General features: G+C 38.0%; 1 protein-coding gene across 1 annotated transcript in view; it reads left to right on the top strand.

Moving 5' to 3' along the window:
* The window catches only part of CRPPA (CDP-L-ribitol pyrophosphorylase A), a 198,352-nt gene that overhangs the window by 126,707 nt on the left and 56,077 nt on the right, over positions 1 to 15,568 (top strand). The gene's annotated exons all lie outside the window — the stretch shown is intronic.

Below are 15,568 nucleotides of genomic sequence, written 5' to 3'. Positions count from 1 at the left end.
TATTTGTGGTTTAATCTAACTAGTCCGTGGTGATTTATTGTAACATCCTAATTGACTAATACAATTTATTATTTAGGGCACCTTTCCATCTTTTTTAAAATAAAGATTTTATTTATTTATCTTTAGAGGGGAAGGGAAGGAGAGAAGGAGAGAAATATCAATGTATGGTTGCCTTTCACGTGTCCTTCGCTGGGAACTGGCCTGCAACCCAGGCATGTGCCCCGACTGGGAAATGAACCACGATCGTGTGGTTCGCAGGCCCGCGCTCAATTCACTGAGCTACGCCAGCCAGGGCTGCACCTTTCCATCTTAGTAAATGTGTAAGATAAGGACATTCAATATTTGTGGGTACCTGATAAGGTTAGGTGCTTGTTTATTAATTAGCTATGGAGTTATAGAATATCAAAATTTTGGGGGCCTTCAAAGCACAGGTAGACAAACTCTTCTTGAAATATTGTCAACCACAGTTGTTTTTAATCACTCGTGAGATACCTTGTAAATTACATATTGTTAAAAATAGTTCCAATGTTTGGAAAAAATTTAGTTTAATAAAAATAATCAGCCATGATAATAGTAATACCCATTCATCTCATTTTCATTCTTGCATGCTCTTTGGACATAGAAAAAAAAAGATAGTTCACACTTGAACATCATTCTTTATTTTTTGGGGGGGAGATTTATTTATTTTTTGCTTTTTATTTTTCATATTTTAAGTTTTTTTAATAAAATGTTCATTGGTGATCATGTACAGTTGTATCCATTTTCCCACCATAACTTTCCTCTGCTCCACCTACCGCCACTTCCCACTCTCAGTCCTTCCCCCGTTTGGCTTTGTCCATTGGTCCTTTACACGTGTTCTTGGATCACTCCTTATTTTTGTTACAGTGGAAGGAAATAGGTTGAGAATTGTTCTGCCATATCTATCAGCCTTGCAATATTGTCTTCTTTCCAGAAAAACAGTATTAGAGCTTTCATATATTTATATTGTTTATCATAATGCTTAGCTTTGGTTTCTTTTATCGTACTGGTTTCTTTTGAGATGTAACAATATGGAATGTGTATTGATCCTGCCCTTCCTCTTCTCAAGTAATCTCCATAACACTTCATACTTTGTCTCCATAGCAATTTAATGTGACCTGGTGCACAGTGGTTTTCACTCATGTAAAATATGCTTATTCTGTCTTCTTCATCTAAAATATGAACCCTAAGAAGCAGGATTGTGTGTATGTGTATGTCTCTGTGTGTGTGCAAGTTTTGGTCTGTTTCACTGGTTTATTTCTAGTATTCTGTATGGTGCCTGGCACACAGTAGGTCTCTACTAACTCATTGCTAATTGACTAATATTTAATGTGTGAAAATAAAAATATATATGCAAATATGATCACAGATTTGAGTAGTATCTTTACCTTTCTTGTTTATAGTGTTATACCTCTCTGATGGCTTCTGTTTATGCTGCACCTGTTGTATGTGTGAAAGTGTGCAAAATATTAACAGGAAAGTGGTTAAACCATAGAGTATTTGTTATAAGTTGAATTTATAGAGGTACAAGTTAATGAAGTCTGAATTGCAGGCCAGTATTATTCATGAACAATTTGTTATTAGAGACAGTTTATTATTAAAATGCTTACTATAGTAATATACAATGTATTGAAACAAAAGAAGAAAAATAATATCACCACAATAGCCAAAGGAAAAGCATAGTAAAATTCATTACCCAGTCATGATAAACCCTAAGCATAATGAGGGTCAAAGTAAATTTTCTTAATTTGATTAAACTGATATACTAAAAATTTAAAGCAAACGTCAACTTGACATGTGTTAGGAACATTACTTTAAAATAAAGAATAAGAAAGGAATAGTCACATCAGTATTTTGGGTCAACCTTTTAGTAGATGTACTGACTAACACAGTAAGACAAGGCAGAGAAATAAAAAATTAAAAGATTTGGAAGATGAAACAAACCTATCATTATTTGAAAGTATTATGATTATATATATAGAAACCTCAAGAACCTATTGACAAATTTTTAAATTTAGTAACTGAGAAAAGTTATGCATATAGAATCAGTATGCTAACATATTTTAACACAAGAGCAAGCAACTATTAGAAATTTTCAATGCTATCTTTTATAAAGGAGAAATATACTAAATGGAGTGTGTGTTTGTGTATGTGTATGTTCCCTTGATCTCCTCTTTTTTCAGCTTAAAGGATCTATAATAATTATTTTAATTCATTTTGCTTGCCCTGAATTTGATTTCTTAATGTATTTATGTGTTGATGTAATCATTTAATTTTGATTTCAGGTTTCTGCATGCTTCCTTACCACATTTTTGTGTGAATAGTTATTGTTAGGTACTTGCTTTTTTACCTAAATTGATAATATGCCAACTTATTAGTTTTTCATAATATTAGGCATTTAAAAGTACATAATGCATTTCAAAATTATTTGTTCATTTTAGAGAGAGGAGGGATGGGAGGAAGAGAGAGAGACATTGGTTTGTTGTTCCCCTCATTTATGCATTCATTGGTGCTTCATTGGTACCCCGAGCAGGGCTCGGCCCTGCAACCTTGGCATATCAGGACAGTGCTCCAACCAGCTGAACTACCCAGCCAGGGCTGTACAGAACACATTTTGGAAAAAGCCTTGTGATTTAAGTTTCTGCAAAATTTTTTTCTAAAGAAAATTTAATTGCCTTATCAGGCAACAGTTTTAGATACCATAGGTAGCTGAATATAAATATGTGGTGTCTAGAAATCAAATTAGGCAGTAACTTCAAACTTTCTAGAATTTCACAAGTATTTTGAACTTGTAGGAATGTGAATTTTATGAAGAAAATATTTAGTGTAGATCATGTTTATAGTATTTTTAGACATTTATTGTAAATGTAGCTATTGTGATTAAATACTGTTCTTGGTATAAAAATTTTTAAAATACTACCATATGTAGATTTGAGGTTTGTAGATTAAGTTTCCAGTTTCTAATGTGAGAAAATGTTTTTCAACATTCATGACAATAAACAATTGTAAAATTATTAATTAATTATTAATATAAATTGTTAATATAAAATGAACAGTTTATAGTTGTGCTGAAGCATGAATTTAAATTACTATAATGATGAAGAATCTTTCACTTAGTATTTAAGCATAGTCAATTTGCTTCTTGCACAAGAACTCACATGACATGGTAGAAGTTCATTTATTCATCATAAGGGTGCAAGATCCATAGCAGGAAGGGCATTTCTTCTGAAAGGTTACAGATTTTAAGTGATGGTTTTGGAATAAATTAGAGTGGAAGTCAATATTTGATTGACTTGGGTTCATGGAATTAACAAAATCTGGAAGCCAGAAATGCCATAATGATGCAAAAATACTTTACTGACGTTTAGAAACATTAATTTGTGTCTTGAACTTATATAGTCCCTGATTTACCATGGTTCAACTAATGATTTTTTGACTTGCTTCAGCAACCTCGGTACTTGAGTTCCAACTAAGAAAGAATTCAGAGTCAAGACTCAAACTGTAGGAGAAAGTTTATTTAGAAAGTCCCAGAGATAGAAGAAGTGAGTGATAGAAGGAATGGGTGCAGGAGACAAGTTAACAGAGGTGAAAGAAGGAGCCCTTAGAATTTAGCAGAGAGAAGAGTAAATGTACACTTGGGAGGGGTGGAGGGGTGTGGAAAGGTATGGTGCTGCTTCCGACAGGAAAAGCTCCGGGTTCTCTGTCCCAAAAGCTTTTAAAGGTGGAGATTTTAGAGGAGGTCCCAGAGGAGGATCTCAATAGCATCTTCATCAGCATTCTAGGTGTGTCCTATCAGGGTTGAGGTCTGCACTGATTGGTTGGTACCAGGGCAGTGGGTCATTAGTCAATGCAGCTGGTCCTGATGTCAGCCAGAGCATCACTTAGTCTGGTTTTGCTGCTTTTCTGAACCTGCAGCTTGAAACACAACTGAGGCCTAGATGTGATCTCTAGGGTTAGTGCTTAGGGGAGTGGTTGTGCAGGGGCCCCCATAGGAATCATATGTGGCCACTCTTCGGTGCCTCGTTTGTCCTCTACTGGCATCTACCATGTGGGTAGTGACATGCCAAGGGAGGAAAGGACAGGGATGGTCTGAACTGCATGTCTGGTGATAGGAAAGGTCAGGGGTCTAACCCGCATGACCAGCAATATGCTAGGGAGGAAAAGTTACCCTGCGGGGGGTGAGGTTCTTGTTTTACCAGTTTTGCCCATTGCTAGGAAGCTTGAGATTTTGCCCCGATGACCTTCTGTACCTGGTCCTTCCTCTGCTCATGTCTGTCTAACTGCCTACCACACACCTGTGCAGCTGAGTCTGAATGCCTTTGGTGTCAGTATCTAGAACATTTCTTCTTTCCTCTTTGCTTGAGGTAACCCTTCTGACTCTGATTGTAGATCTAATTGCCTTCTGCTGCTCATGCCTAACTGAGTAAGAAAGCAGCTAAAGAAAGGTCATTTGTTAAAGTTAGCCACTTGTAGAGAATGGGAAGAAGACTAATGCCTTTTTGGGAGCTGTGTGCACCAGCCACTTCCATATGCACTCTCACTGAAACTTCAGAATTGTCCTGTGATATAGGTGTTAATAGCTCTACCATGTCTTGGTGAGGGGTCCTGGCCCAGAAACTTAAATAACTCCCTGTACATAAGCTAATAAGTGGCTTATGTGGTGCATTTGAAGTCCAACTGGATTTGGACTTCAAATGTACCACAATGCTCACACGCTCACTGAGGCTTTATAAGAGCTTCCTTAAAAAAAAAAAAAAAAGCTTTGTTCAAGTACAGTTGTCTTCATTTTCCTGCCACCACACACACACACATACTGAAATGAAAGCCATGTTACTTATTTGGTAGACTTTTCACTTATTCTAGAAATCAAGCTAGTACGTTTCCGTTTTTAGATTAATGTATGATCCAATCTTCTTCTTGGCTATTAGGAGATGGACTCTGCTGGGCAGGCAGGCTGGGAAGGTGTTTCTTTATCTATAGGAGGTGGAACAGAGAGCAACGAATGAATAGAATCCTAGCCTGCACGCTGGGAAACCCAGATGCAGTCTTGGTCATCAGGTTTTTCGGAGGCATGAAGAACAAGAAGTGGAGTGGAAGCCAGTGGTCTGTTCCTACGGAGAGGCAAGAATGGATGTGCAGGGATGGGAAGGGCCTTAGAAAGCAGATCCTGAAGACATTCCCTAGAAAAAAGTCATCTCAAGGAAAAGAGGCTTTTTAATGGTGTACCCGTAGCCTGGTCCCAAAGAGGAGAAGAAAGATATTACAATTGCTTGACCACTTCTGGTATCACTGTCACTTCTCAGTCTCTACTCCTGGCCAGCAGGAAGCCAAGAACTTCCCAGGACTTGTTCTGCATCGTCTAAATGTGGGAGGCTGAGGCCCTTCCTTGCTCTCTTGGGAAGTGGCCATCTCAGGACATGGGGATCTGACACTGGCTGTGTCATCTGGAGATGCAGACAGCTAGTTCCCTGAACTGTCCTGCCTTCATTGGCTGTAGGTAGAGTTGTAGTAGGACAGTTTGAATTTTGTAGAGAAGTAGAGTTAAGTCTCAAGTCAGTTTAAAATTTAAAAAATGCTTTTTTTTTAAACAAGTAGAATCTCTGTAAACACTTGGTTCCAGGAGGAATCACTCTTAGATACTTGCTCCGACTTACTGCCAGAATGGGCTTGGTGGGATACATTCCATAGAATGCTAGGGAGCCGTAACACTGTTTCTCTAATAGCTCTTCCCTTAATTATCTGCTTATCTTGATTATCTTTGCTTTCAGGGATCATTGTACAGCTTACTGTGCTTTGAGTTGGGCTTCTAATTGTGTATTATAAAGATCATTCTAAATAGCGTTTTTCATGCCTTATTTAGTTGCTTCTGTAACTTGGTCTCCAGGATTCTTTGTAGGGTGGGGTAGTCGTGGTGGTGGCGCTGGGATCCGTCAGAATGACCTAGGGAGTTTTTCAAGGTGCAAATTCTCCACTTTACCTATTGCTGCAAGCACCTGCCTATGAACATTCCTGGAAAATACGCCGTATCTTTTAGGCATCTTAAGAGCCCCTCCCCCAAACAAAGCACCAGAAGCAAAACAAAACAAAACCCTTAAATTCACACAGCACCATTGTAAAAGTTTGCACATATTTCAGAGTATTAAGGTAGGGTAGACTGCTGACTACTACGCAGTCTAGTCATCTCTGTCTTCAGCTCTCTTGAGCTTCACCATTAGCAAATGTATACCTTATAATCCTATAACTCTAAAACACTTATTCATAAAAATAGCACCACAAAATACAATGTGATACGAGAAGTAAATCTAAAGTTAGTTTTCTTTGTCACTTAGATTGTTTTGGGGGAGAGAGTTATTATCCCTAGATGTTTCTCTTTTCTGAAATATTTAGTTAGATCTGTGTCGACGGAGACTGTAGCTCCATGACATGCAACTTTTTAAAAGCCTTCTAATTAAACTTAGGGAAAGGTCGAGAGACAAAGGGATGTGGCTAGACATTGGTAAGAGAGCCGGAGACTTGGAAAACAAGTACTAACAACTGAGCGTGTGTATCAAGTCTCTTTGGGGAAGAGCAGGCATGGTCTGTCAGGAGAATGAATCCCGAGGAAGTTTCACGGGATAGAGTAGGCTCCAGATTCTAGAAGGAACCAGAGGTGAAAGTGCCCTGTGTCTCCTCTTGTGCAAGGCCCTCATTTTTTAAATTCACAGCACAATAGTGCTGTATGTGGAAAATAAAGACCTGAGTTCATACACCCTTCTGCTTACAACATAGTTTAAAAGGCCTCACTTAGGTTTCCTCCAGGGCTAACAGAGGAATTGCAATGTGCTTACCAGGCTCTCCATCTGCTCGATAATGATTTTTTATTTTTTTGATGAACAGGTCCTTAATTCCATCATTAAGGCTTGAATTGCCTACTCCTGGTACATTTTTACCATAGAATATTTCCATTTTAGTGAAATAAACCGATCAGCCACAGTGCATAAAAAGTCAGATGGACTATCATTTGATCAAAGTGGATGGATTGATGTTGGTGGTGAAGGGGCCGGGAGAATTCTGAATTCCTGCGGGGAGTCGGTGGAGAACCCTGCATGAGGCAGAACACAGTGCTTGGTGAATTGGCTGTTCTCACACAAGGGGCCAGCCCAGATGAGCTGACGTATTTTCATCCTGTCTCTGAAAAAGCAGTGCTACTTTATTAATTTATGATGACTTTTAAAAAGATTGATATTTAACCTCTTGTATATTTATAGCATTTATACTAGGTCACTTATTCAATTTCTTCCTAATCTTATGTGAGCAGCAACTTAAAAGCACAGATACAAAATGAAAAGGGAACTTACTGAATGAGAGAACATGCTTGCCAATGATACATCTGATAAGTGGGTAATTTCCAAAATATGTAAAGAACTTACACAACTCAACACCAAGAAGACAAACAGCCCAATGAAGAAATGGGCAAAGGACCTGAATAGACACTTCTCCAAAAAGGACATACAGATGGCCAATAGACATATGAAAAAATGCTTAATGTCACTAATTGTTAGAGAAATGCAAATGAAAACCACGGTGGATGTTACCTCACGCCTATTAGAATGGCTATTATAAACAAGTCAACAAACAAGTGCAGGTGAGAATATGGAGAAAAGGCAACCCTAGTGCACTGTTTGTGGGAATGCGGACCGGTGCAGCCACTGTGGAAAATAGTATGGAGTTTCCTCAAAAATTAGAAATAGAACTGCCTTTTGACCCAGCGATCCCACTTCTGGAAATATATCTGAAGAAATCTGAAATACTAGTTTGAAAGAATATATGCACTCCTGTGTTCATAGCAGTGTTGTTTACAATAGTCTAGATCTGGAAACAGCCCAAGCTCATCAGTAGATGAGTGGGTAAAACCGCTGTAGTACATTTACACGATGCAATACTACTCAGCCATTATAAGGGAGAAAAATCTTACCTTTTGTGACAGCGTGGATGGACCTGGAAATTATTATGCTAAGTGAAATAAGTCAGTTGGAGAAAGATAAATACCATAGGATCTCACTTATATGTGGAATCTAATAGGATTAGATGAACCAAATAGGAAAGAGGCATGGACACATGGAACAGACAGACAGCTGTCAGAGGGGAGGGGTTTGGGAGTAGATGAAAGAAGGTGAAGGGATTAGGCAGAAAAACCCATACATCTATAAAACACATAGAAACAGAGAACAGTGTGGTGATAGCCAGAGGGAAAGTGGGAGAGGGCGAAGGAGGGATAAATGAGAACAGAAAGAGACTTTGTTCTGGGCGATGGGCACACAGCACAATGCACAGATGGTGTTTTGCTGAGTTGTACACTTGTAACCTGTACGATTTGTGAACCAGTTAAAAAATACAGTGGAAATATTATCTAAAGTTTATAATTTTAATCTATCAGAGACTCTGAGTTTGAGACTATCACTAATGTAGAGTTTTTTGTTGAAGCAAATTTATCATAGAAGTAAAGCAAATTTTTATACATTGTGCTATATAGGATATTAATTTCATATGTTTTTAATAAGCATATCATGAAATAGTCCCATAGTTAACTAGCTTTGGAGGAATGTTGAGTTTCCTTAAAAATAAAGTCAGTACAGACAGTTTAAATTATTTTCATAGTCTAGCAACAAATAATTAAAATTAAAGTTTAAAAAAGTAGATGATCACAATAGCATAGTAAAGAATAAAAGCCTTATAAATATAATTTCAGAAAAATGTTCACAATTTTCATACCTAATGCCATAAAACACCACTGAGAGGAATTAACACCTAAATAAGTGGATATATATATCAATTTCATGCATTGGCAAGGTGGCAGGTTTCTACCAATTGAGCTATACTTCACTGCAGTCCAATCAAAATGCTGACAGTCATTTATTTTTTAGAGTGAAAAACTGATTTTTAAATGTATATGGCAGTACAAAGTGTGTAGAATAACCTTTCTTTAAAAAGAGGAGATCCATTATGGAAAAGGCACTGGCTTTCTTTTTTAAATCTATTTTATTGATTATGCTTTTACCGTTGTCCCATTTTTTCCTCCTATGTATTCCCTCCACCCTGTACATCCCCTCCATCTTTCTACCCCCTTAGTTCATGTCCATGGGTCATACATGTAAGTTCTTTGGCTTCTCCATTTCCCATACTATTTAATTATTTTTTAAAAGTATAACAAAACTATGAGTCACACCAACTGATGTAAAGACTTGTGAGGCTACAGAACCAAATCAGCGTAGAATTGGTGTACTAAAGATGGAGGAAATGAACAGTTAAATAGAACATCTTAGATTAGACCCACAGATACATAGTCAACTGATTTTTAAAAAGACATTAATGTGATTTGATAGGGAAAGAAATCTTTTCAACAAACTTTTCTAGAACAATTGGAAAGAGTTCTCAGAAAACTTTGAATTTCAACCTTCACATTGCACTTAATACAAAAATACAGTCCAGGTGATTAGAAACCTAAACACAAAAATTATAAATGAAATCTACAGGGACATACAACATAACTGAATCTTAAAAACATGTTAAGCACTAGTAACAATTTACGAAGAGTATATACTGTATGCATCTTTTATGTGAGGTCCTATAACAGGTAAAGCTAATATATAGTAACAGAAATCAGAACAGGGGAAAAAGACAATAGGGGCAATGGATATGTTCAGTGCAGTGATAAGATGGTGGATATACAATTGCACTTATTTCTGAAAACTCAAATGTTATACTTAAAATCTATACATGAATTATGCCTCGATGAAAACTAGTTTCTTTAAGGAATAACGTATCAGACTGTGGGATAACTGTGCATGTTGCTTTGCCTCTCCAAGCAAGCATTTCACAAGCATTGTTTCTAAAACTTTGGTTGCCTAAGAACTCTGTCGTATTAGTTAGTGTCCTCCAGAGAAGGAAATGGCTAGGATGTATGTGAAATGAGAGAGTGCCACAGTTGTATGAGCTGGAAAGTCAGGATCTGTAGGGCCGCTGTGCAGGCTGGAAACTCAGGCAGGATTCCTGTGTTTTAGTCATGAGGGAGAAGTCCTTCCTCCCTGTGAAGCCTCTCAGCCATTGTCCTTAGGGCCTTCAACTGATTGGGTGAGGCCCACCACAGCATGAGGATCATATGCTGTGCTTAAGGTCAGCTGATTGTAAATATCAATGACACTTAAAAAATAACCTTCACAGCCACACCTAGACTTCAGTTTGATCAAACAACTGGACACCGTAGCCTAGCCAAGTAGACACATAAAATTAACCACCATACCTAAGGAAGGGGGACCCACAAAAACAGTTTATAAAAAGTTGTGCACTTGTTCTTACATGTGTAAACTTTAGTTGCCTTCAAAGTGCTCTCCACTCGATGCAATACACCTATTGAGACATTCTTTCCACCATTCAAAACAGCTTTGGAACCCTGGCTGGTATAGCGCAGTGGATTGAGTGTGGGCCTGCAAACCACACAATCACGGTTTGATTCCCAGTCAGGGCACATGCCTGGGTTGCAGGCCAGTTCCCAGCAGGGGACTCACGAGAGGCAACCATACATTGATATTTCTCTCCTTCTCTCCTTCCCTTCCTCTCTAAAGATAAATAAATAAAATCTAAAAATAATAATAATAAATAAAAAATAAAAAAATCACATTCCCTTATTAAAAAAAAACAGCTTTTGAACTCGTTGATTTTGATGCCTTTTCATGCTTCTGCCTTTTTTTTTGTTTGTTTCAAGTATTGAGCACACTCTTTCTGCAGGTGTGGTTCTAGGCATCTGAGCTTCAATAATAAAAATAGGTATCTTGCCCAGGAAATTGCTGATTCCTTATTCTTTTCACCATAGCAGTGGTTCCTCCACCATGATCCACAAAGTCTTTAAAAGGATCTTTAAATCTATTTTGCTGTCAGAATTTTTTGTAGACAACAAATGCGTGTGTATTATTTTCAAATATATAGGTGTTACTGATCATTTAACAACTTCCATAACTTAATAATTATCATTTCACATTATTCAACTGATAGAGACTGAAAGTCCTGCTATGATCATGGTGGGTGGTACACAGCCTGTGAGCAATTCTGAAGCTGAAGAGGCTTCTCATTCTGGAAAATGTCGGACGAACTTCTGCTCTGTTCAATGAGCTTGCCAGCCGAAGTTGCTCCAAAGGCAACGCCAAAAATGTGCTGTCCCTAACGACAAAGAGAGGCCTTTGAAAGTTTTCACTGGAGGAATAACATGATCAGACCTGTGGGGTTTTTTTTAACATTTATTTTTATTGTCAGTTGTACAGAGGATGCCAAGTGGAATAAATCTATTGAGGAATGCATATTGTTTAATTATAGTTACTTGATTCATTTTGTAACAGTGATCCAAATTGCTCTGTACTTAATTCTTTGTTCTTGATGCTTCAGAGAGATTCAAATCCCATTATCTTTGCATATGTGAATTAGTATTTCCAAAGTAGAGGCGTCTTCCACTAAAAGTCAACAACTAAAAGTAGTGTAATAGGTTAGCCTTGGCTGGAGAACCTGAAGTGAAATTCTGGGAACAGTGATAACAGACCCTTGCGAGAGCTACATGCCAGCAGATCGACATCTGGTTTATGTGTCTGCAAGCTGATCGGACATTTCTATGGTTGGATGCATTTTCCTTTTAGCCTCATGCTTGCAAGTCTAGCCTTCAGTGTTTTAACCTTTCTGGTCTTGACAGACTGTGGTGAGTCAAAGAATTATTGTATGAGAGATTTGGAAACATACATTTAATCTCAGGAAAAAGTCCCTCTATCGATATTTAATATTGAATGGTTTGAGTATTGATAAATACATTTTAAGAGACTTGACAAAGATGGAAATCAGTACACTCAGGTTTGACAGGCTAAAGCAATTCTATCTTTGTAAAGGATTCCCAAAGCCTTCTGCTTGTCTTGGATATTTTCATCTGGGATTCTCCTTGTGTTTTATATTTTATTCCTGTGCAGTATTCTTTCCCACTCAGGAAAGCCGTTTCTCTGTGATCACTGTTGGTCTCCAACTCATTTCTTCACACTGACTATATACACAGCCTTGATGAATTATCTTACATTGTGGTATATTTTGATCTTTGATGTTGCTGTCAGGCAGAATATCAATGTGAAATTGTAACAGTTGTTTGCATTTATGTTTAATTCAACCTGTGTGGTACTGGCAACACTATGAATATTCATTCTTTGGCAGGACACATGCTTCTGGCTTTGTTGCTGATTCAGATTTTTCCATGCATGTGGGTATGTGGTAGCTCTCACTCAAACATCTAGATGCTCAATTTCTAGTGCTTCCCCTTTGCCAGATGGTACACATGCAGCCACAATTTTCCAGACAGTATTGCTGTCTGGGTAGAAATCAATGTACATTCTGAGTTTTTTATGTGTACTTTTCATCTCAGTGCATATTAAGTGAGATCTGGTCACAGCAGAATGGCTCTCCTTTGCCTAACCAGGTTATGGGAGTCCTCAGCTTTTACATTTGCAGTGGTTTTATTCACTACTAGGGGATATCTTCCCTTGTTAATATACTGGTTGCTACTGAGACTTAGTGAGATAGTCTCAGCCGCACTCTTGCTGAGACACACCCCAGTCCCAATGACCTGCATGAGCCAAGAAAAGAAATGCAAGCATGAAATCCATGTGGAACTGTGCTGTGTGTCTGTCCACCCCAGGCCAGGGGATAATGAACGGTGCTGCAGCCCGCTGCATGTTTGCACGGGACCCAGGCATCCAGTCTGCATTTAACCTTGCCTTTCTTCTGTTTCCTTTTTTCTTCTTCTTTTCAATGATTAGGCTAGAAAAGCTGAAATGATGGTCCTTTATATCTTGGAGCTTGTTAAGGAGCTCAAAGTCCTGATGTATATTCGCCAATTCCTATTTATAAAATGCACTCTGGATGAAAAAAGACACAACTATAATACTCTCAGACTCTCTCTGTTAAACAAGCATTTCTTTTCAAATAAATGTGCATAAAAGTGCGCGTAACTGAACAGACGACAGTGTTCTGGAGAAGTGAGGCAGATGATGATGATGATGATTAAAAATATTATAGTTTAATGAGAGACTACTACGCTCTAACCCTGAATTTATGTCTCCAGGCTCATTATCTAGTGTTACACCAACAGTGACTTGTCAGGGCGATTATCATCTTGGGCACAGAAACTGGCTCAGAGAGTTTCTGTAAATTGCCCAAGGCCATGCTGTTGGCAGAGAAAGACGACGTAGAACTGAATCTCAAGCCAGGCTGAGATCTAAGCCCATAAGATGAGCAACTACAGGACTGTATGATACCTTGTTTGAAAACGTGTGTATAAATAACATGAATCAGTGAATATGGTTTTGAAGCCATACTGCTCTCATTGAATATGCGTGTTAATAGATGAGCGTCTATTTTACTGTACTTCCTCTCCTTGTCTCCCTTTGCCTCTCCACCACACGTTCGTCCTTGTTGCCCTTGCTGTAAAACAGCACAAAACAAAGATTACTTACAGAATGAAATACTGATTTCGTCTAAATCCGTACATCTCCTGACACCGAGACAGTTTCTCACTTACCTGTAAACCATAAACTAGATCACATCACACCTGAAATACTGCTCCCAGGTACTTGTACTTCCCTAGCCTCTAATATGTCTTATTAACCTTGAATGTAACTGGGACCATCTGCCTCAGCTGTGGGATCTGCAGATTCTCCTCTGCATTGTTCCTGCTTTTGCTTCTATGGAGGTTTGACTCTCCACCTTCCTAAGTCCATGCATCTTCATCAGCTCTCACTTCGTAAGGAGTTATTTAACTTCTCTCCATTCCATAGCCCTTCCCCTGGACTGAAATTTGTGTGTATCTATCAAGTTGTGGTCACATCTCTCTTTATGTGGAGCCTTACATGTTTTTCTGATGTTTTATGTGTCTACAGTTTCTTCGTGGTATCTATGATTGTGCTGAATACCGAAGATACTTGCTCTTTTTGAATGAGTTGCCTTTGATCTCTTAAGGTTAACAAAAAAATTAAATAGCTAGAGTATTTTAAAAATTGATAAGTAGATTTGTGACTGGGTGGCTAAGTTGGTTGGAGCATCATCCCGCATACCAGAAAGGTTGCAGGTTCGATTCTCAATCAGGGTACATATGCAAGGGAACCAATCGATGTTTCTGTCTCTCACCCTCTGTTCTAAACTCTCTCTCTCCCGTCTCTCTTGCTTCTTTCTCTCCCTCCCTCCCTTCCTTCATCCATTTCTTTCTCTCTTGAATCAATAAAGGTACCCTCAAGTGAGTATTAAAACATTGATAAGTAGAAATTAGGTTTGGAAAGGAGTCAGGAAAATGCCCCATTTCATATGTTATTTTTCCTTTACAATACTTATGTTAGCATGGGTTATTAAAATGCTGATAAAAAGTATTTCTGTGTAAACAAAATAAAAACCACAAATTCACTTACTGAGCCATAATCCAGAAATACTATGATGAGATTCCAGTTTTAGGAACAGAAAATCCCATAGAAATTTGCCTGGCAACTGTGTGTTTCACTGTACCATGACTAATGAAACACAAACAGAATAGAAAGAAAGCCACATGGCACATATGCTCAATGGGCCTACAATTACATTCTAGGTACCACGGTGGTAACAGTACCTAAGGAAAGAAAGCCTTCTCTTCACTCTTTGCTCTATAAATCGCTGAGTATTGTTTCATGATACAAGTGAAAATTATTTGACATCTTGTTTTTAACTCTGATATTGTGAAATTGAAAGGAGGAAGGTTCTCTTTTTATTGACTGATTCTGGCATCTCTGAACTATTCCTCTACAACCTCTCTAAAAGGTGGGAATTATGTCAACATGAACGGAGAACGCTTTTTTTATTTAAATACTTTATTTTCAACTTTTTACAGGTGGGGAAAATCACAATACAATTGTAGGCTAACTTTAGAAAATTAAAACTCTTTCTTAGATGTTTTCTAATACTTCAGCAAACCTTCCATGTAAGTAAACAAATATTGCTTAACTCATTGCAGCCCTTGATAGTGGGACGGAGTCCCCTCTTTGATAGTCCCCTCTGCTGAGTCTGACATCCGCTCTGCTTTGTCCGTCAGTGTCTTCCAGGTATACATGGGAAACCCAGGGGTACACTTTTTCTTGTCTTTATGATTACAAAGAAACCAGGAGTCAAAATGTGTGATGACATGAATTGTGTGGAACCGCACCCTGAATCTAAGGCTTCTCTGATGGGCACTGCTATGTTTGCTTGACGAGTGGGCTATCATTATACATATTTATATTTGTTGAAAAATGATAAATGCATCATGCATCAACCCATAAATCCCTCTTAATCTCACTCCTCCCAAGAAAATGACCGTTATCATTTTAGTGGGCATCAACCTTTGTACATTTATATGCATCATTAAATCTGTTATATTTATGTACGTACGTATGTATGTATGTATATATACACATGAAGTTTTACATCCAGGAGGACTTTCCACACTAATATATTTAAGCTGATCATTTGTTTCAATTGCTGCAAATTATTT

This window comes from Sturnira hondurensis, unplaced genomic scaffold (genome assembly GCF_014824575.4).
Source record: "Sturnira hondurensis isolate 20B ecotype Veracruz unplaced genomic scaffold, ASM1482457v3 Scaffold0008897, whole genome shotgun sequence".
In the NCBI taxonomy this organism is placed as follows: domain Eukaryota; kingdom Metazoa; phylum Chordata; class Mammalia; order Chiroptera; family Phyllostomidae; genus Sturnira; species Sturnira hondurensis.
Note: the sequence above shows the minus strand (reverse complement) of the source record. Positions and strands in the feature narration are given on the sequence as shown.